Here is a 22,481-nt window from a genome sequence, read left to right on the forward strand (position 1 = left end):
TTTGAAATGGCATTTTTATTTGCAGTAAAACATCACATGCATAGAATATGGATATTCACATCCCTTTTTTGCACCTGCACCTTCTTTGCCTCCAAATGCACACTGTCTACAAGAAACTTAAGACTTAGTACTGAAAGAAGAGAGATAACAATATACATTTATATGATTTATGATGCATGACTGCTCAAAAACAGGGCCAGGTTACATTTTTAGTTAACAAAAGTAAAACATTACAGATTCACAAAGTCCTACTTTATTCAAGTCTCAATTTAATCATCAAAGCGTTCTTTTCTCAGCCAGGATAGTAATGAAGCCAAAGCTGCGTTCCCCTTTCCTGTGTTGCTCTCAATTGTTTGAACCATGTCAGGACTGGACAGCCAAAAACCAACTGCTTGCTGTTGCTGTTGTTTGTCAGTGAAGCTGCTGGTGTGTGCAGACTTGGCCCTGCTGATGAGCTTGAGGACACACAGCTGAGGTAGATATTGCTGTGCTGACATGCTGACTGCACTCGCTCCCCTGGACCTTGAGCTTGAATTTACGAGCCAGTGAAAGCTCCTCAGAGACACACTCGCTGCTGGTCAGGGATGGTTTATTCCCTCCTGTCCACCTCTGTCCTTCCATTGTTCCTCGTCTCTTTGTGTATTGTGATAATCGAGGTGTCATCGGCCCTCTTGTTTCGCAGTTGCTCCTTTTTTTTAAGCGTTTTGGGATTGGCCAGCTACTTCAGCTGTGTAAACGGTTTTGTTTTGTCAGGTACCTGTGAGAGTGCCATATTGTGAGCTTTTGTTTCTTCAGCTGTGTTTCCCTCCTCTCATCTGAGCATCTTTGTGTCGCAGGCTTTACAGTCTGCAGTGGCTTCAAAAGAGGCTTTGCCCTGGTGATTTCTAGCTCTTTACTCTATGTATCTTTCCTTATAATTTCATATCCATTTTTGTATCCAAAAAACAATGAGTGGGGTTTTATTTCATTTTAATTTGCTTGTTGAAAACCCAGTGTGAGCACATAGCAGGTTTACCCAGAGAATTGCATCACACTGAGGCATTTGCTCCCACTGGATTAATGGAATACAGAATATCTGGAACAGTTAATGCATTCGGTACATTTTATTCTCTGCTGATTTACACAAGCAGAGATTATCACAGCCATGACACACAGCGTAAAAATGTTACACAACACAACAATCAGATTTTTGTGCCTGTCATAAAATCAAAAAAAAAAAAGCTGTATTCCTTCCAGTGGGCCTGTAGCATCAAATATATCAGCACATAAATTCAAGGCAAGATTGAGATTTATGAAAGTGACGTTTAAAAATTGCAGTGTTAACTCTGGTGGAGTGACTATTATAGGGTCTGTTTGCAAACATGTACTAGTCAGAGTGGCCCTAGAGGAATGGGCAATCAGATATAATCCACAGAAGTGTAGACATGCTGGATACTTGTGCACAGGGAGAAGAAGTAAGAAAAAAATTCTCTTCAGCATAACCCCAAAAATGACTGTGGTGCTGTGCTTATTGCTCTTTGGTTGCAGTCCTCTTGCAGCATCATTTTTCCTCTTGTCATCTAAAATCTGTGTGCGTACTTGGCTGTGTGTGCTTGTAGGCAAGCATCGATATTAAAGTGTGCTCCTGTGCGCTTCCATGTGTGTATTTGTTCTGGATATGGGCTGATAGTGAACAATTGCATGTGAATGAATGCCCCCAGTTGGCTGTGATTGTCAGGGCGGGTGCTCTGGAGCCGTCTGTTAGCAGGGCTGAATGATTCTCTATGAGGGCCTTTTGTGTTCCCCTGAATAGCTGAGACAACCCAGGGTGTCGTAACCATACAGAGGTGATTCAGACACCGAGCAGAGGCGAGGGCAAAGGCAGACTGTTGGCAACGTTTTCACACCTGAAAAAAACCCCAAAACAACAATCAGTAGCACTTGCATTTGATAATGATCTCTCAATACATCGTTGTGGGTGGTGGAGCACAGTTAAAGCCTTACATAGGCTGTGTCTTCTCTCCTCTAAGCTGTAAAGATTGCCTCTTTGACCTCCACGTTCAGCCGTGTCAATCAAGTTGAAGGCAGCAGCATGTGCTCCATCAGCTGAGAATCAGCCTCACTCGCCCTTGAATTCGTAGATTAGTGCCTAAAACCTTGCTTTCAATTGTTGGGACAGCCCCGTATCCCTGTGAATCCTCTTAGCGACAAGAAACACTTGGTGCTTATAGATCTGCAAAGGGAAAGGTACTAATCCCAGAGCCTAACCCCTCTCTGTCTGCTCATACACACTCACATATGCTCACTCAGTTCACTCGCCCACTCACTCAGTCAAACCCTCATTTCCAAGCCCTGCAGAGGCAAACTGACTTCAAAGTGGCACAGAACACAGTGAGTCACCTGTGTGTAATTTCAGTGGTGTTCGCTCAACATTTAAGTCTTATCTGTGCTTTATGACTAACAGTGGGAAGGGATGTCTGATTGAATCTAAGCCCTTATTCTCTGTCCTTTCATTTCCTCAAAGTTACTTACCTGCCACTTGGTTCATCTACAGTTTTCTGTCGCCGTCTGTCTCTGTCTTCTTTTCACTGCCATGGCTGTTTCTACCTCCAAGCCCGTGCATGTCTCCTGGAGCGATTCCATCGACAGACACGCTCTCGGCTCATCCCAGGGATTTAAATAGAGAGGCCTCATCAGGCTAGCCTTGTTCTCACGATGCCGGGCTTTGTCTCCCAGGCTCTGCTTGTGCTCTAATTATACCAAATGAGCGGAGTTGCCTCCTTTTTTTTTTTTGCAACTGGAAATGGTTGTTTGTGTGTATATGCCTTTTGAAATGTGTGTGTGTGTGTGTGTTTGTACACCTGAATCCCCTTACAGCTCACCTCATCACATATTTAGTCAGTTTTTCTCGGTGAGAGATCCTGGGCGGCGGGGACTTGGCGCGGAGTAAGTGGGTTCAAATCGGCACACTGATGACTGCACATCGCTTAAGTTGCACCAGGCCTCCTGCCATATGTAGGCCAATCTGCACTGCCTCAACAATCCTCCTTGTGTATATGCAGCCAACGTGGATGCCACTACACCTGAGTCTGTGTGTTATCCACAATAGCCTGGCTCAGCACGGCTGCATGAGAATTCCTTTAGTCAGTTTATATGCCCAGAGTGCTCAGGAATGCATAGCCTGAAGTGCAAACGGCTCACTGTATTGTGCTGTGAGCGGCTCTCTTCCTGTGATAGCACTATGAGAGTGAGAGAGTGAATATACACTGCGGCAAGTTTAGTAGACAAAAACATTCCCTTTAATCCCTTTGAAAGGAGCCCTGCCATTTCAGACTTTATTTTTTAATGTGTTTTCTGTTTGAGAATGAGCAGGCAGTCAACGTAGGTTGGTTAAACCCTGTCACCCCCCTACTCAGTCTGTGTGTGTGTGTGTGTGTGTGTGTGTGTGTGTGTGTCCCTGTGGCTCAGTGAGTCACTCTTGCTGCTTGGGTTTTTCTTCCCATGAATAAAATATCTGGTGTGCTATCTGTGAGTTATAGTGCACTTGTACCTCTGCCTATGGCCCCGCCTGTCTTTTCCTCAGTCCCTGTCTGTCCAAATGTGAGGAAGACTATGTCTGCTGTCCCCTCCTTGTCTTATTCAGGTGTGTAGCTCTTGTTTTTGTAAGATCAGTGAGTCATACGAAGGCTCAGGCGAGCCTGTGCACTGATTTGTCTGCCTTCTTTTGCCTGCACAAAGTGAAATAGAATGGAGGCAGGCAGCTAAGAACCAAAGAGCCAGTTTAACTGTGTGTCAGGCATTGTTTCCCTCTGTTTGCATGCTTAACTGCACCAGAAAATGTTAGAACATAAATTACTCAAGGGCTTTTTACTCGTGTTTGAACCCATCTTCAACTGAATTTTGTCTCTCTTGTCGAACAAGTGCATTCAAATCAGACCCAGTTTTCCAAACTTCAGTTATAATTGATGTGTCTTTTCTTAGCACTTTGTTGATTTGTTTCTTTGTCTCTTTCTGTGTGAGAGCTTGAGTGTGTGGGTAGGTCTGTCTGTATGTCTTTGTGTCTCTTTGTGCATCATATGTCTCATCCATTTTCACTGGATGTGCGTGCAGCAAGCGGGGAGGCCTTTTTTTGATGTTTTGTGTCTTGGCATCACATACAGCATGCTTTAGGACATGACTGAGGACTTATATATATATATATATATTCTGTGGTGCTTTTAGAGCCACGAGAATTACTGTTTTATCAGGTTCTTCTCTTAACTTATCTGAATGCCCAGGTATAAACACAGAGTGCCACAGTTTTATAGCTGAAGGAGAATGAGGGAGGAGGTGGTGCTCTTGCCTTCATAAGCTGGGTGGATGACTGGCAGGCTGCCTTGCTGCTATAGTGCCCTGTTTTGATGAGCAACGCTGCACAAATACTCCATCCGATGCCAGGAAAAACAGAGCATGTTAGTTCAGTCAGCCTCTCTCCCTGTCCATCTTCCTGCTTACCGAGCTTCCTTCATATCCCTCCTCTGTTTACCCCCTGTAGTGGAAATGGTATCAGCCAGACTAGAACCAATGCAAGGAGTCCATCCTGTTATTTATTTTTTTTAAGTTTATTCTTTTTTTTCCCCTCAGGAGAGTGGGGGTAAATTAAAATGTCAGAACGGTAAGAGATAGAAGCAGTGCAGTGTAACTGTATACCCCCAGAGAGAGGCCTGTGCTGCTGCTGCCGCCGCCGCTGGTACTCGAGCTATGTGACGGCCCTGTTAGCAGCCTGTCTGATACAGCACTTTCTCAAGGAGAAGGTGGCCAAGGGCAAACAGCAGCTCTGTACTATGGTCCACTTGGGACACAGACTGAACAAGGGGGAGATTTCACCTTCAAAGGAGGGAAGAGGGAAAGGGAGAAGCTAGCATTACACCTTGGACTTCCGAGGCAGAACTGATTTTTGTTCCTGTAATAGCAATTAGATTAAAACATTTCATTTGAGTTCCTCCCCCTACTTATCTTTAAGCTTCTACCTTCATGCACTGTAATTAATTCAATGAGAGGTGTGCATGATGAAGTGCCAAAGCCTGCAGATCCCCTCCCTGCCCTCACAGAAGCAATAAAAAGTTGTGCATTGTGTAATTTAAGGAGAACACAAAACATAAATGAGAGTTAGAGTTCTTGGACATCATTTCCTCAGTCTAAAATAGAAAACCCCAGATGCTGGAGTCGGGGAAATTAATGTAACTTGAATGCTTGCAGGAAACCCTGGGAAATAAAGGACATTCATAGACACACAAACAGACTCTGGCATGTATAATGTCACTAAGAGCATGTGCAGCAACTCCCTATTCGCCTCAGTTTGTATTTCACTTTATTTCCCCTGTATCAGCTGTACTCAAGTTTTCAGGAATACAGTTTTATTATGCAGAAACAATAACCGGAAGTCAAAAAGGTAGAACAGACAGATGTAGGGCTGCAAGCAATGATTATTATTACTATTGATTCATTTGTTGATTATTTTTTCAATGAATTGAGAACTCACAAAATTGTAAAAAGTGCTTATCACAAGGCCCTAGAGCCCAAGATGATTTCTTCAGGTTGTTGGTTGCAGTCTTCTTGTTTTATCCAATCAACAATCCAAAACCCAACAATCTTCAATTTACAATGACAAAACAGAGAAAAGCAGCAAATCCTCACATTTGAGAAGCTGGAACCAGCAAATGCATAAATGCTTGATAAATGACTTAATAGATTAATCAATTATCAAAATGATCAGTTTATTTTCTGTTGATCAACTAATCGATCAGTCTAATCAAACTAATTGTTTCTGCACTGGACAGTTCCCCAAGCGTGTCTCACTGAGCATGCAGTACACACAGCACACACACTGTGCAAATCAGTGTGTGTGTGCTGTGTTACTGCATGCTCAGGGCCTAATTGTAGGCAGCATATTTAGCATTCTGCACCAGACCTCCCTCCACCCAGATCAGGCAATGGCTGAGCTATGACCCTGATATTATCCTTGTGGTATCTCTCTTATTAATTCTCTAACTAATGACCAGGAGAGGTTTCTATTATCTGTCACAAGAAGTTATAATAAGACCATTCACACTGAGACATCCGTGAGAAATGTCTCCTATAGCAACAATGACTGGGCATCACACCGTGAATTCTGAGTGCTGTCAGCTCACGAGTTGAAGGACTACTCATGTCATTTGACATAATGTGTAATTTTACATAATAGTACCCTGAAATGGCACTTTTTTCATTACAAAACTGCAGCTCATGAATGCTGCAGCTGCGCACCTCTATCAGCCATTTTGATCTGAGATAAAAACCAATCAAGTACTCTAGAGAATTCCATTAGTTTGATGAGATATGAATATAGCTCCAAGCACAAATCTGAAATAGTCTCCTGTTTTCAGACAAACCCATTAAAAGTCATTTGATCTTCTGTAGCTAATTATAGAGCTTTCTGAGCAGCTAGCCGCCTTCACCAGACTCAACCCCCTCTATTCCCCACCTACCCCCCAACCGCTCCCTTCAGTGTTCATCACATCTCGTCCTTATGTTTCAGAAACCTATTTAGCATCACTGCGCTATTATTGATGTGCTGGGAGCTGACAGGCCGACATTGCGGCCCAGTCATGCGAGGGTACAGAGATTTGTCTGCCTCATAGTCGCTGTCATTGTGCTGGTTTGGATTTGGGATCTCTCTCAGAGAAGTAGTAGGATGCTGCTGAGGGGTCCGACTTGGGCCGTACACTGTAGGGAAAGACACAGGAGGTGGGGGAGCAAGGTCAGACGATTGACAAAAAGCGAGACAGGTCTAGAGACGGATGCTCCTGCTGCGAAGTCTGTGTCTTCTCCATAGAGAAATGGCTGATTAGCTGTTGGCCTCAGCATGTCTCACTAGAGTTAGGTTATATTCTTCACTAGTCTGATTGAAATGCCTTCGCCCTCCCCCTGAAGAGAAGCTGAGGGAGGGCAGAGCAGGGCTTAATGACAGATAAGCATATCTACATTACATCCATCATTTTCCCCTGTGAAAGATGGCCTCCCTTGCATTGCCTAGAGCATCACAGGCTAATGCAGACATGTGGGTTGTGTCTCTGTTCCACTGCTCAGTGGTAGAAAAAGGAGCAGGAGCTCTGCAATCAGAGCACAGATTCATTTAAAATCAGCTTGGGTGGTCATGGGAAAGTGGCACTGCATGCAGGGACCGGAGTCAAACTCAGCAGCAGTCTATAAATAACTGTGAGTGAGTAATCTTAAAAATTGTAATTCAACCTTGTACGATGGTGATGAAAAATTATTTTAATATTGAATTTTTAAACATTCAATATATTGCTGAAAATCCATTTTGACATTACCTCCACAGGGCTTATAGTACATGTGAATTTGGAATATGTGAATGATAAAGGCTGTCTCACAGTTAACACTTGTTGAAGATTCAGAGTGCGTGGGTTTTCAGTGCCTTACATTTGAGAAACAGAGAACATTTTGGTATTTTTGAAGAAAATGACTTAAACAATTATCAAATTGTTGGTAATGCATTTTCTGTCCATTATTTTTTGACAAATGGTGCAAAATCTGTTATAGACATGTGTTAGTAAAATGTTAATGTTTGCATTTTTTTAGTGTGGTTTTGTAGTATAGAATCCAAAAATGTTTGAATTAGGTGTGGCATCAATGTCAAACCCCTGGTATCATGCCAGTACTAGTAAGGTCAACAACTATCTCCTCTCTTTCAGCATTCCCACGCAGTACATCTGTCAACTATCATTTCATGTTGTCAGATCTTTTGGAAACATCGCTGCATGTCCTAGATCTCGTTCTTTCTCCGGTAGTTCTCTGGCTGCTCTCCTGCTGCAGCATGGCCTCACCACAACTCATGGCTGCCTTGTAGCGACTGAACGTGATATTTCCATGTTGTCCTTGAAACTGCTTTTTCCTGCCTGCTCTCAATGTCATCTCCCACTGAGCAGCATTCCCCCCACAGTCCCTCTGATTTAGACACAGTGTTCTTCCTCCCCTCTTCTCTCACTGCTGACTGTTCTCACTGCAAATTGGCGATTTTATGTCTTACGTTGTTCACTCGAACATTCTGTCCTTGTGCTTTCCTCACCTCCCTCTCCTCTCACTCTACTATCTCTCTATTACACCTCTCACCTCATGGCCGCTTTTCCCTCCTCGCTTCCCTAATTTCTCTTTTGCTTGCTCAACAATTACGTGCTCATTAACTGAGGGAGTCCAGGCAGCTGAGAGAGAGACGTCAGTGACAGGGCTGGAGGCCTCGCTGAGGTTCCCCGTTACTGTTGTTCCTTTATTGACAAGTCTGCCTGCCTGTCTGCCAGCCTGCCTGGCCCTGAGGAGCAGCCGCGTGGTGCTGCATGCTGATGAGCGTAGAGTCATCCAGCAGGAAAATGAAAAAGCGGGAGGATGCAGCACTGTATTTTCACTCAACTTGGAGGGAATGAGAGGAAGAGAAGCAAGAGAAAGTGAAGTGAGCACAGGTCATTTCTTCCAAATCCCCTCTCCTCAGCGTGAGAGATTAGGCGGCTGTGCTCTCCGGCAGACGAGAGAGAGGCACGCTCTTGCGTCTAATCCTCCTCTTTTAAACTGCTGAGAGTGCAGTGCAAAGTGGGGAAAGAGTCAGCGTCCACATAAAGCGGCCCGCGGAAAACACAGGCCCATAGTTCAAAACAAACTGAGCTCCGTCTAACAATAGCCTAAGCCCAAAATCTCCTGTGTAGCCACTGCCAGAGCCTAGCCCACCGCCGACTTTTTCCCGCCCAGCTATCGTTGCTCAACAGGCTCTCTCTCCATCACATCACCTGAAATTCCCCACAGAAAGCCAGCATTGTGTCAGAAATACCCCTGCAACCCTCATTAACTTTTCTGCCTTGGTGATGTCAGGCTTAGACCCACACATGACAGCGATATACACCATGTACACCCGCACACGCAGAGGCTATGCCTCTCCTACTCTACTCATCGGCTAGATGGGCCTCCCACCCAGCACAGAGAGGCTTTTAATAAATGGACAGGCAATAGCCAATTTAATCATGCTAATGTGTATGTTACAGTGGGCGGCTTCTCGGCTATTTGATCTCCATACTGGCAGCACTGGGAGCAGAAGCTGCAGGAGGAAGACTGGAAAAACGCAAACTGGGGGAGGGGGGCACTGAAGTGAAAACAAGAGAAAGCTAGTCAATTTAGTCTCCTGAATAAAGTAATGAAGACAGCAGCTCTGATTCCAATTAAAGAGAGAGGTGTTAGAGAAAGGAAACAGGGGAGATCATTAGGCAAAAGCAAATCTTTCCTATTAGAACAGAAGAACCTGCTCAAGCATAAAAAGGAAATGGGGTGTCAAGTTTAGGCTAAATGCATTGTTTGACTTAGTGTTGAGGCTAGTTGTTCTATCTATTTTAGTCATAAACATCTGGCACAGTGATGTCAAGAATGTAATCCGCTCTAGGCCACGTGGATGGTAAGCCCGGATAGAGAGGGCTGAGAGGGTCGCCAGCTCACATGGCTCTGAGAGGGAGACAGACTGAGAGAGTGAGAGAGAAGCAGGTGGAGAGGTAAATGTATAGAGATAGTTGCGGCAAGAGGAGAAGGGTGCACAAAGAGTTGTCTAGAGTGCTCAAAGTGAATAGAGATGAAAGGAGGGAGATGGACGATTGAAGGGGTTGCTCATGCAGAGAGCTTTTAGTGGGCAGAAGGGAAGAATGGGTGATTGTACTGACAGGAGCTCTGCAGAAGAGGCAGGCATGCTCAAACCTATCGTCAGCACACCATGCAGCTGTGAGGCTGCTGCAAAAAATTCACCTGAAAATGGACCTCGGTCATCACAGTACTCGAGTCATTAAGGCAAAATGAAAAGCAATTATCTTCTTCCTGCAAGAAATAGTTTTTACACTCCAGCGCCTTTTTTATGCAGTCATGCACCTGCGTAGCTTAGCAACTAAACAACAAGCTCTGGGTAAAACCCTCAGTGTAATTATCTCTTTATCGCCGTAGCACACAGTTATCAGTTATTTCTCTGTTGACTGACTTTAATGGATATACCAACCTTTTCTGCAAACAACAGCACACACCTTAGACTCAGAATTTTTGGCTTGTTTAGTTGTATTTGCATATGAGACATTTCGTGATATGCTCAAATTCAATTACCCCTCTAAAAAAGAAACCTCAGTCAGAATTGCAGCAATTAAGTAGCAATCAACAATTTATAGAGCCTTGTGCTATTTTTATTTATCTTTTTAAAGCTGTTGTGACAACTCGATGCTGTTCTGTACAAGCCAACAGAGGAGAGAAGCATACATTTGCCATGATGGATAATTATTGAGATAGTTCAGCGATAGAGTCCATGTTTTATTGGCTAATAGTCACACTCTTCTGCCCTGCTTCTCCCCTTCAGCCTGTCTTTGTTCCTGCATTCCTTGCCTCTTTCCCGACATCTCTTGACAGTGATTGGACTAACAAGGAAGCTGTAGTCAAGCCCTTGGTATCACTTGACGTGTCTCTTCCCAAATTCATCAGCATATACTGCAAATAGTACACTCCGAGCAGAATCGAAACAGATTTGTTCCATTGCTTCCTCTTCCCCTTCATCCCCTGTCCTCGCTCCCTCCTGCTCTTCAGCCAGCAAACCAATCTCCTCTGTATCTACCTAATCTAACCAGGTAGGCAGGGAAAACCAAATGCAATATTATGATGGCTGTGGATGACCGGCAAGGCTGTGTGTGATGGGGCTCGAGAGGCGGATGGGGAAGAGTAATATGCAGAGATGCGTGCAGCCTGAAATCTGTGTCAAGAGAGGCCGTGGGGGAAATGGCTCTTCGGTCCCTTCCTGCTCCTGCTCTGCCCTGCTCTCCTCGCTTCACTGGCAGCCCCTGCCCTCAGAATAAAAAAATAATGAAACACAAGATGCAGCAGACATCCTGATGTCGGCCGCCAGGCACTCAGCGCATGTTCACAAGCAGGCATCTGAACAGCAGCTCTGTGTTGTCTGTCTGACACACCGCAGATAACAGCTGAGACAAAGATGGCAAGACCACACATTATTGACAGCACTGAGAAACACTGACAACACTGTCTGAGAAAATTTGTCAGAGGGAAAAGACTGTGTGAAGTGATGGAGGGGAAAGGGTTTAAAATGGGGAGAAGTGAGGACCTTTGCCCTGTGATGTCAGAGCGGCTTAGCGATCTGTACCAACAGACGTTTTTTTTCCCATGACTAGCTACCCTTTGGTCACTTGGACCTACGTTATAAATATCTGAGCAGCACTTTGCATGAGTTAATGAGTTCTTTGGTTTGTTTCCTTGTAAAACACTCATGCAGTAAAACCTCACTTATGAAAATCCCCGAACATAACACGTTTTCTGTGAAGTGTCCCACAAAGATGTTCACTGATTAATCTAACGGTGCATTCACAGCGCAAGCAAACAAGGAAAACAAGAACCTTGGAGTCAATTTCTTTCTTTCTATCAGACCTCAGTGACCAACGAAACTCGGCTTATGTGTGGTTTGTGAACAAGTCAACACACTTGAACTTTTCTCAGTGATCAGCTAAGCTCCCTAGCTCCCTCCCCAGTAGTGGTTGTGCATTCCAACAAATGCAATTGATTATGTTCACAGGTGGGAAACAGGTGAAAGCTCTTGTCCTGCACTTATAACTCTTAGGCCGTGAACACCGTATTTTTCTGTTTACCTTGCAATCGTAACAACAAAAGATAAAATCATTTGCATAGATTTTTCCAGGCTCTTGCACTACCCACAATAAAGTAATGATACTTGCAGTGTGAACCCGCTGTGACAGCACACCATTGCACATCAGAATCACTTTGAATCCCTAATTTGACACTGAAAATAAATTAATGCCACACAAGCAGGTTATTACCTTTTTAGTCAGTCTTCAGGCAGATTTTTTTCATTAATATAGTACCTGTTAGATGTATTTTGCCTTAAAATTCCCTCTGAGCTCTCATTTACAAAACCTCTTAAGATGAAATATGGTTCTAATTAGGATGATACCACTTAACCACGTAGTGTTATCCTCGTGCTTTCGAGTTTATTTATCTCTCTCTGAACAAGCTCTATTGGCAAGGGCAGGCCTGGAAGACAAGACCCTACTGGCCCACCAACAGGAGCCGCTTATAAATAGCCCAGACACACCTTCTCCCCAGTGAAAAGGCAGTGTGCCACTGGAAAAAAAAAAAGTACTTTGCTCTAATTAACACTGTTTTTCTCTTCTCTTGGCCTAGTATCTCTCCACTTCACTACATTTGCATTTACATGGCAGGCTTTTAGTTGACACTCTTGTCCAAAGCCACTTAAAATTAACACATAGAATAATTACAAGATCACAATGATTACAAGCAGCCTACAGTAAGGAGTGCAGGGGTGAGAGCGACAGTGCCCCAACAATATTCCGGTGTTAATACAGTGATCTTTTAAGAGAGAAAAAAGAAAATATGAGCTAAGGAGAGATGTCAAAGACTTCTTCTTTATGAGAGCAATTTATAGCAAGCAGGGGAGACTAGAGAGAGAGGATATGATTGGGCAGTGAAAGTGTGACATGAGGTTCTTCTTGAAGAGCTGAATTTTCAGGCTTTGACCAAAAATGTGGAGTGACTGTTAAGGCCCACTAACAGGGCCCCTGCTGCTTGATAGTGCTACAATCGGAAATCTCTGGAAGCTTTGTGTAAATTTGGTAGTGTGAGATTTATTCCCAGGTAAACTCTCGACTGTAGCTTGTAAATACATACAGTTGTTCTGAAATGCTAATATTATAATGTAAAAAAACGGTAAAAGTTTTTTGTTAGTTAAACTTTGGAAAATGTATTGCGAGTGCATGGAACTGCACCTTTCATTACACCCCTACTTCCCACAATCCTTCACCTCTCCTGGTCACATAAAATTGCAGAAGCAGTCACTGTGAACTTGGACTTGCACACTGACTTTCACCCAGACTCTGGTGTTTCACCTTGAATTTTCTGTGTGACACTAACCTACTGCGACACATCCTAAAAACGCAGTCTAACAATTCCTCTCAGAACTCAAGCTGTGACTTACTGTCTGGTAAATATTTCAAGAGAAACCACTGGCTGTTGGTGCAGTGTCAGCTCGTCATGGGGCACGACATTGCTGAACACACTGATGCACACTGCCATGGCAATGGGCACCAGTTTTTGTTCAGGAGGGGACTGAGCACAGACTTAGCTTTGTGTACTGTATGCTGCTATGTGTGTGTGTGTCAGGGGAGATATGTGCGAACCTATGGAGCTGAGGGTCATTTTCGTGTTCGCATACAAGGAGGTAGTGTTGCTGAATGCACGAAACAGGGCAGAGCAGCTGTTATTGTGAGTGTCCCCCTCTGTGCCATTCACACAATCTTCGTCTCTACGCCTCCCATCTCTTCTCCCTCTCTGCCACACTGTCTCATATGCCAGTCTCTCACAACTGTGGCCTCATTCCCTCTTTCTCCATTATTTTTTCTCTTTCTTGAATCCCCCGTCCTCTTTTCTTCTTTTTTCTCCTTCCTGTCCTCCCGCTCTGTCGCTGTGAGCTTGTGATTATCTATCTCCCTGCTTTCTTCTCCCTCCTCCCCTCTTTCCTGCTCCACTTCTTCAATCTATTTCTCTATTTTGCCCTCGCCTTTTTCCTCCTCTCTGTCTCTATTTCCCTCTGCCTCTGTCCTCGGCAGCCTCAGTGTTCCTCTGTGTGAATAGCTGGGATGCTTTTGTAGAAGGTTTCCATAGTGATGGGTCATTTGAACAAGTCGTCATTCATGTCTGTTTGCTGTAAACTGGAGAGAGGCCATGTTATCTCCCCCTGACACACAGGCAGACCTGTGCCACTCAATCACCACAACTGTTACCCTGCAACCAGCGAGCTGCTACGCATCTTCTAGCTGGAGCTTAATTACGAACACATCTCGTTTCTGTTCATCTCCCTTCACTGAGCATGGTGACGTTAGGGCAACACTCAGTGAGATCAAGTTGCAGCTCAATTATAGCTTGCCTTGGAAACTGTCAGGTTTATTTCATGGTGGAACATTAACAGAATATTAACACTAGTAAATAACTACCACAATGTTGGTTGCAAGGGAATGCAATTTACTTTGCAGTTAATTCACAACCCTAGTCCATTTCCATTTACCTAGTCCATTTCCATTTACCTAGTCTAAGTACAAATTGTTAAAACCTTAGCTTATATCATCAAAAGTCTGCTAACGAGGACTGTTAATGACTTTTATGCTTCTTCAGAAATACCAACATCCGCTTTGAGATAGGAATCAAAGGGATTTACGGGAGATGGGCTTTAACTTTTGATAAACATTTGGATTGTTTTATTTCCCTCAATTTGACCATTTTAATCATATTTCTATACGTTGTATCCTTATGTGTATATTTAAACATTGGAGTGGTAACAATGTATTCTCTTATTTTAATCATTTATAATGATAATAATATTAGTTATTATTAGTAGTAGTTGTAGTAGTATTAGTAGTGGCTACAACACAAACACAAGTAGCACATTCAACTCATTAGGTCCTATTCAATTTAATGTCTTTAAGGGAGACATGCTCAAGAATGCAGACAAGACGATCTAGTCAAATAAACTTGAGAGCAGTACAGTTAAAATCAATTAATACCAAACTCAAAACAAGTTACTGAAAAGACAACAAGCTAATCTAATAGCCGACCACTTGTATCAGGAGTGAAACAGGTAGAAATGTCTGTATTGAGTCTCCCCAAGAACCTTTGAACTCTTCTAGCTCGATCAGCTTCATTTCCCTTCGGAAAAATTTTCTTTTGGCTTGAGACATGAAAGGAAATATAGGACATGGTTGCGTCAATGGCGCTTTCAGTGTTTCGCACTTTGGAACAACTACACACAGTCTCATTAACAAAAGCATGTTCAATCAAGCACAAGTTGAGCAGAAAGGATTACAAATAGGCTTACTATCTGAACCCTGGCTGGCACCGGCATGTCGTGGCCGTGACATTGTCTTCCACAGTGGGCGTTGGGTGTGTGGTGACAGTTTTTCCGCTCCCCTGTGACAGTTTGGGGCAGATGGAACAGCAGACTTTCCTCTCCTGTCCGGACCCGTCTAGCTATGAATGATGGGAGGTTAATGAGCCACGCAGAGGTGACTGCTAGTGAACAGAAACATAATGTTCAGCTTTCTGTGTAGTGCCTCCCTGTCACCTCAAACTCTAACAAACACAGGACACACACACAAGCTTACAGATTAATCTTGTGGTTTCCTTGAACACATTTAGTAAATTGTTTTCGCACTATTTACATGTGTTGAAACTGTATGAAAATGTTTGATATGGCAACAAATTTTTTACTTTTACACTGTCCAGTATGTAACATTTAGGAGGAACTACTGGCAGAAATGGAATATAATATTTATAAGTATGTTTTAATTGGTGTATAATCGCTTGAAAATAAGAATCGTTGTGTTTTCATTACCTTAGAATAAGCCGTGTTTATCTACAGAGGGAGTGGGTCTCCTTCTACGGAGACCTCCATGTTTCTACAGTAGCCCAGAATGGACAAACTGATCACTGGCTCTAGACTGGGCCTTTCGCGAGTTTCGCGCCCACCGTAGTCTCCTACACGCTTGGAAGGGGATGTTTGCAAACTGCAATTTCACCACTTGATGCCACTAAATCGTACACACTGGATCTTTAAACACATAGGCACATTCCACCTAGAACTGTCACTTTTAAGAGAAGAGACTGATTTTCAAAGAAGAGGTGGAAAGTGAGTGACATCTCTCTTTAAAGAGGAAGAAGAATCCCACACAGAGTGTATACAGAACTGTAAATTTCACAGCTTTAGGTCGTTGTCTTTGGAGGGAAGGTGGCACTGACTAGACTCCACTGTTCCCCAAACTGTGGGAGTGTTTTTGTGGGTTTGGAGCAGTGACTCATAGGCCAATTCCAGAGTAGTCTTGAGACACTTCAAATGGTGAAGACAAAAGGCCATTTCACTCAGACAGAGGAGCTCATTTGCATTGCAGTGAGGGGTTGCCCTTTTGATTCGGAGTCTAAGAACATGACACCTTTTTCCTTTTTTCCCTTTTATTATTCTGTTTTTACTGTCTGCCCTTTTGAGGGTGGGAGGTGGTGGAGGTGTTTGGTCAATATCACTATCTCTCTGTTGCTGAATGTCCTCCCCCCTCTCATCTGTTATCTGTTGCTGGTGAGCAGTTTGTGTCAGTGGCTCAGGCCCCGGCCTTCCCATGGGCTTCACCACTGGGAGAGTCACACCAATGTAACATCCTCAGTGTCACAACCTCATTTGGCATGTGTGTGGGTTTGCGTGTGTGTATGGATATTGATCTATAGTTGAAGGGGCATCAAGGATTTTAGGACTTTTGTTGACCTCCATCACTGAGTAGGGAAGCATCTATGATGGCCTGTAATGTACAGACATATAAAAGTCACATTTTCAAAATATAACAAGTAAGCTTATTTATATAGATCATAGATTCAGCATGAACACTTAGTGACCAGACAAATATACTGTTTGATATATTGTCTGACATTCTGGTTACTTGGTAATATAACTCTACCTTTTCTAGAGCTGAAATTCATGGACCTGCAAAAATAATCAATAACTATTTTTAGAATCAATTGATCTGTCATTTCCCAAACAAAACCAGTAAAAAATCTGAACAGTGTCTGGATCCAGCTTCTCAAATGAGACGATTTAACAGCTTTATCTTAGGGTTTTGGATTGTTGGTCGGTCAAAACAAGGCATTTGAAGATGTTACCTTGGAGTCGATCGATAATGAAAATGATAGTTGTGGCTCTAAACTGTTCTATCCAAGAAAAATAAAATCCACCACCTGTTAATTCGTCATATTTGCTTTGATGATGTTTTCCTAGTCTCTTGTGTATAAATTGCATCTAAAAGTACCAGCTTTCGTCCCTGTAACATGTCACATTACACCTTTGTATTGTGATTCTCATCCAGCTTAACTGTCAGCTCATGTAAACATCTTAACCAGGTTGTCTTACTCACATTAAGCTCATAATCTGAATAAGCAAAACGTGCTTAGAGCTTTAATGCTCATCTATATTTCAAATCACTCTGTACAGATCTTTGTCTGTTTTAGAAATTCTGGTCTGTGCCAAAATCGTCACAAAATGAACCAAATGCAATCCTGCGTTTGCAGCTTTCATGTCAGAACTGACATTGCAGTCAGTGCAGCTTGAGTTAAGTTGCACTCTAAATTCTTAAACGTGAGAAACAATAAACACCAAAGCCCATCCATTTCCTTTACTTTAGAGCCAACATTAGCCGTAGGCTGCCCCACATCCTTCTGCACTAATGTTTACTCACAGTAATGATTAAATTACTGGTTATTAAAGGGTATAAAAATGTCTCCTTTTCACCATCCTCCATCCTCCAACAGTTGAAAACATCAAGAAGTATTCATGTCTTTAGACAACCAGAAATCACCTGGCAAAGTATTCTTTGAACAATGACTCAAACTTCTGCATACATATTGTGGTTATTTAGTTTTATGGGGCATTAAATAATATATGTTGTGCATTTTGAAATTATCCTACAGTGAAATTCAGTCATTACAGAAGCAGCAAACACAAGATACAATAAACAAGCACATGCTATACTAAACAATGTTATATAAAAGCTATAGTAGAAACTAATAAAGAAATAAAAATCCTGTAATTGCTCCGCTCCATATATTAGCGCAACACAGTAATTGCAGTGAACACTGCTCCCTCATACACATCAACACCTTTTATTGCAAGCAATAAGAAATGGAAATCAATATTAATTTTATGTATTGTACATGTAGATTGTATTCCTGTACATGTGTGTGTGGCCTTCTCACCACTGCCTATCTTGTTTTAAGTATTAAGTCACCACAGGGAAGGATTAGGTGGATTAACGGTGCCAGGCATTTCTCTACAGAGTCACATGGACACTAAGCATTCTGGGAACCCACATGTCCTGACTGGTGCCTCATTCTGGAGCTGCTTTTATAAGGGCTAGACTGAGGATGGCTTCACCATACCTCTGCCAAAATTAGACTAGTTGCCACCGCTCAGAGAGGCCTACAAGGTTTATAGACCAGTTGACAGTGTAGCTGTTTTTGTATGCAACATAGGCAATTTACCTGAAGATATGTTTGTCAGAAATGCAGCCAGGAACGACCACCTAACCTGTTCATAAGACTGTTCACAGAGGAATTTTGTGTACAGTTTGTTTTGGTTACTTCAAAGTTACGGTCTCTGTGTTTGTATTGGAGGATCATCACAAAGGCTCAAACCTCGGAATTTTGAAAATTATGGCCCTTGTTTATTTATTTCTCATTTTCCCACTATCCTCTTGGTGTGTGTCCTGGGCTCACACACTGCTGATCAGGCTACCCTGAGTGTTTGACCTGAGACCACACGCACACACTGACACCCTTATACACACACAAATACACAGATTGGATTAGCTTCTTTGGATCTTGCCCAGATGCTGTGTGGTAAGTCATGTACTAACTGACCCGTACCGGTCCCGGGAGGGTTTTTCTAAAACCTCATTAGGGAATACTACTTGTGCTTTGTTTGTAAGTTTGTAGTCTTACTTACATTTTCCTTTTTCTATTATTCCTGCTGGTGTCTGCATACAATCAGCATTGTTGAAGAGACCATTTTCTGCCTTTTTATTATTGTACAGTACAAAAAACATCTTCCGCAGACTGGAAAGTTGCTTTAGCTGAATAATCTATCACTGTAAATGTAAAGCCTTAATTTGTTTTGTCAAAGATTCTCTGATTTATCGTTATTTTATTGCACCTACGTTCAGCATTTTCATATGTATGCATTAATTTACTCTCAGCTCGCTGTCAATCACTCACAGCAAGAAATGAAAGTCACTGGGAAATAATCCTGCAAAAAAACAAAACCTTACTCTCACATGTATATGTATTATTTTTAAGATAGGTATGACAGTGTGAAGGATGTATTGCAACAATGAAAATCAAGTAAAATATATACTGTATATGCATCACAAAATGATTGACGGTGTAATGTAAACTAGATGTAGACAGTAAATGAGCTGTAACTCAAAATAACATCACTCTTCTGCTTTAAGTGTGACCAAGTAATGTTTTCCACTAGAAAAGAAGACAGATTTACCTCTTGTGTGTGTGTGTGTGTGTGTGTGTGTGTGTGTGTGTTTGGGTTGCTCATTAGAGATCCACACTCAGAAGGTATATTTATCTGCTACAAGGAAAAAAGGAGTGTTTATTTGTGTGTGCATGTGACGTTCCATGCGTTATTTCACGACAAGCACTGTCGTGTCTTAGCTTGTTTTATGTGAAACTTGGCTCGGAACACAGAGCAGGCTAATAAAACATGTCTGTTTGCTGGAGGCAGACTGGGAAAGCTGCGACAGACTAGTGTGTGTTTGCAGTAAAGAGTGAAAACAAGCTAAATGATCCTTTATTGCAATTACAGTCTGCGTTCATTTTGAGAATGATATGTCAAGCCGTGACATCAAGTCAATCAGCACACGTTCCCTGCTGCTGTTGTCTATTTAGGCTATTTGCCTGAGGTCCCTCTCCCTTTTCCCAACTTCCACTCTCTCTTTCCCTTTTTTGTCTCTCCCTCTGACTTGCGAAGCCTTCACATAGCAGCAGGTATTCACACTTACACATGATATAACATCTCACAGTGAGTCAGTAATGAGAGATGGATACTCGATGACTTACGCTTGTTAGGTGTGGTGGCATATTTTTCCAGTAGCTGTGTGTTTGTGTGTGTGCGGTGCTGCATATGAGACGAAAACCAGAGCTTATTCAGTTTGAATTGAGAGAAACCAGAGCAGTCAATGGTAAATTTATCTGCTAATGCTTTAGATATTTTAGTACAATACAGTTCAACATGGTAGTGATAAATACATGATAGAAGGGTCTCATAAGAGGAAAACAATTAACGAAATACCTTGTTATTACCCCATGTCTCTGAAAACTATCATTATCTGTCAAAAAAATCTCAAAAGATACATTTTTGTATGGTTTTACATCCACATTCCACCCCTTTCTCTTCCCATAACCTGTCAAGATGTTGTTGATGACTCATCTTTTTGATCCCAGTGAGTAAAATGTGATTACAGTTCTTAGGGCGTTCCAACCAACCCTTCCTGTCTTTCTATAATCTTCAGGTTTACCAAGCTACAGTTACATGAGTCTTGTGGTGTAAATCTGGGTGTTGGTTTGCACCAGGATCATCATTATCATCAGCAGCTTTCTGCACTAGAAGTAGATCAACCAACTAAGCTAAGACAAGTGATCCACAAGGGCTACTGTCAGTGTCAATTTTGCAGTCTTTGTTTCACTGCTTTTGAACTTTAAAATTAAGTCAGTGTCGGCATGAAGACCTGCCCCAAACCTCTGTTTCATGTGGAAACACGACAAACCGCGGAAGCAAATTACTGTCAAAGATATTTCATGTGACCTTTACAGAAGAATTCAGTTACATCAAATCACAGTAAAAAGAAAAACGAGACCAAACCTCTGATCCACAGCTAACTGTGGCCTGTAGTTTGTATTCAGCCACATCTCCCGGTCGAAGAGTAACTTCTATTTCTTCTCATTTTTCTTCTTCTGATTCCATTTCACCGGCCTTTACTGTCTGACTGAACAAATCGGTCTTGGATGATGTAAAAAATTGTGATGATGACAGTCCAGTTGTGTGCTCAACTGGTCTTGAAATAAATTTGTCCAAGACTGAGTCACGACCAAATAAAAATTCTGTCAGTTTCGAGATGAGACCTCTGCTGTTCTCCCTCAAGCCCTCTTTGTGTGTGTGTGTATGTGTGTGTGTGTGTGTGTGTGTGTGTGTGTGTGTGTGTGTGTGTGTGTGTGTGTGTTTGTGTGTGTGTCACTTCTTGTGCTCTCTGCTGCCCCCCATGGCGCCATTTCTTTGTGCAAGTCTGGCCACGAGCAGCTCTTTTCTTGCCTCGACTGCCATTGTTGAACTTATTAAAGACACACTGAGACTTTATCACTTTAGTAGTCAAAGGGGTGTTGAGAAGGCCCCAACACCAGTTTTTCCACAGCCGCAGAGTCTAGTCGTGGTCAGGCTGTCACTGCCTCAATTGTCTTCCTCCCTAAAGTGCTTCTCTGCGTCCCTCATTTCCTCCCCACCTCTCTGCTTCTCATACACCCTGAGCCAATCTCACAATGGAATGAGAGGGAGGAGAGCAAACAAGCCTGTGGTGGTGCAGAGAGGGCGGAGTGGAGCAAGAGAAAGACGTGGAGATGGAGGAAGGAGGGGAAATGAGGTTGAATCTGAGGCTGTTGTGCCTCTAGGACCAAATCAAGACAGTCCAGTGTGTGTTTGCTTGCCTACATGGATGAACATGTGCCTGTGTGGCTGTATGCATGTTTTTTGTGTGTTTTATCATTGTGAGTTTTGTGTGTTTGCGTGGGCACCAAAGTGCTTGTGCGGCTGAATATATGCATGTGTGTGTTGCTGGAGCTGTATTCAGTTTATGTTTGTGTGTGTGTGTGTGTGTGTATGCGTGCAGACTCAGCTTTGGCTGGCTCTGCGGCTCATCACACGCTACAGCCAACTGCTGATTACACAGCACTTGTTTTGTCCTCGCTCTACTCTGTTCTGTGCCTATTATCAGCCCAGGAGCCTGCGCAGAATTAGACAGAGAGCTTTGTCTAACATACTGTTTCTCAAGTCTCCCTCTTCAGCTGTTTTCTCCTTGGCTCTGCGCTGCAGAGGACACCTCTGTCGGTGTCTCCTCAGGGCTGAGGACCCAGCAAACAGTCAGACATTTGAGTCCTCACACATTCCCTTGATCTTTCTCTTGGGCTGAAGCCTGTTTACTCAGCCTGATGACATTATGACAATCAAGAGGGGATCAGTTCCGTTCCACTTCCTGTCTGGAGGCTCCCTGGTGTGTGTTGGGATAGTTTGGCATGCAGAGCTACATCGCCTCGCTGATTCGTTAGAGTTTCCAGTGCTTTGACACCCCTAGCATCAGGTGAGTGTAGGCAGGCCGTGATTTATTGTCACAATGAGGAGCTGATAAGTTGAATGATGTTAGCACTACACAGTGTCATTTGAAAGGCAATTGTGTGGAAGCTGATCAGTGAGTGGTGTTAAGTTATTTTGAGCGAAGGCAGGCAGACTGGGTGTTCCTGCTGGTAGGAAATCACAGAAACATTTTTTAACAAATCCTGTGGTATCTCATCATTTATGTTATTGTTCATATGTGTCTGTACAGCAGAGCTGATAGTAGAATAGGAACCATCAGTGTTTACCTTGAAGAATAAATGTTCCATTCTTTGTGGAAAGATTTCAGTCCCAGGAGGCCTGGATGAGCAAAGCTCTGCCCTCAACTAGGAATGTCCTGGTTTGTGAGGCACGACGGACTGCAGTTTTTTTTTTCTCTCTGGCTCTGTGTACAGCCTCTCAGTCACTCAATGGGCATCAGAGCAAAAAAACCTTGTGC

At 43.0% G+C, this 22,481-nt stretch overlaps 1 protein-coding gene across 7 annotated transcripts in view; it reads left to right on the top strand.

Moving 5' to 3' along the window:
- Positions 1-22,481, top strand: part of aplp2 (amyloid beta (A4) precursor-like protein 2) — a 52,493-nt gene that overhangs the window by 1,803 nt on the left and 28,209 nt on the right. The gene's annotated exons all lie outside the window — the stretch shown is intronic.

The sequence above is a fragment of the Siniperca chuatsi genome, linkage group LG7 (genome assembly GCF_020085105.1).
Source record: "Siniperca chuatsi isolate FFG_IHB_CAS linkage group LG7, ASM2008510v1, whole genome shotgun sequence".
In the NCBI taxonomy this organism is placed as follows: Eukaryota; Metazoa; Chordata; class Actinopteri; order Centrarchiformes; family Sinipercidae; genus Siniperca; species Siniperca chuatsi.